Below are 946 nucleotides of genomic sequence, written 5' to 3'. Positions count from 1 at the left end.
GACCTTAGGATAATTTCAAGAGGGGTCAGGCTTTTGGAGGGAAAATTCTACCAATTCTACCAGATGTGCAATATTATTTGATGTATAGAAACTCTGGGTAAAAAGATCACTTCACTGCAAGTGAATGTTAACCATACCAATTTCTACTACAACTTCTTATGCACGTAATACCTTGGAAATAGTTTGTATTATATAACTTAAATACAACAGCAGCATACTTAGATGCTGTCCATTGCCGATTGACCTACTTACATATCAGTTTTTATGTATTTACTAAGCTAAACATCAAGAGTAACCTAATTTTGCATATCATCAGTCCACTAATATACCTATATCCATCCCATTGTTGGGTTTCTATATACATTTATCGGTAGCCTATTTAGTATTTTTTATTTATATATTCTATTTGTTATTTATATCCCATATGGAGTCCAGTATTCGAGTTCCAATGGCGCTCATCGACGTAGCCTACACATGGATCGTCCCCCGTCTGCCCACCCCCTGGTTGGTTACTTTGCCTTGAACGCTAAATAACCCTAAGAACGCCGTCATCCATTGTCACTAATCCTCCATAGGCAACGTCCTGCAGCCCACACCGTGCAAATGTGTACGTAGTTTTGCATTATCATGCAGATGTTGTAGCAGCAGATCGAGTTGCGTCCTATCGCTTGTACTTCTCAGCCCCCATCCTTCTGCCCGCGTGTGACCGGTTAAAACTCCGTCTAGGTTTATTCACTGATTCACTGCAGTCCTGGTCAAAACTCCGTTGAGGGTTGTTCACTAATTCACTGCAGTCCTGGCTAAAACTCCATCTAGGGTTATTCACTGATTCACTGCAGTCCTGGTTGAAACTCCGTCTAGGGTTGTTGTTCACTGATTCACTGCAGGCTTTCTCGCGCAGAGGTTTCGCGCCACCTGTCCAGCATTTCCACGGGCACAAGGAAAA

The sequence above is a fragment of the Gadus chalcogrammus genome, chromosome 5, assembly GCF_026213295.1.
Source record: "Gadus chalcogrammus isolate NIFS_2021 chromosome 5, NIFS_Gcha_1.0, whole genome shotgun sequence".
In the NCBI taxonomy this organism is placed as follows: Eukaryota; Metazoa; Chordata; class Actinopteri; order Gadiformes; family Gadidae; genus Gadus; species Gadus chalcogrammus.
The sequence above is the reverse complement of the archived record's forward strand: the minus strand, read 5'-3'. Positions refer to the sequence as shown.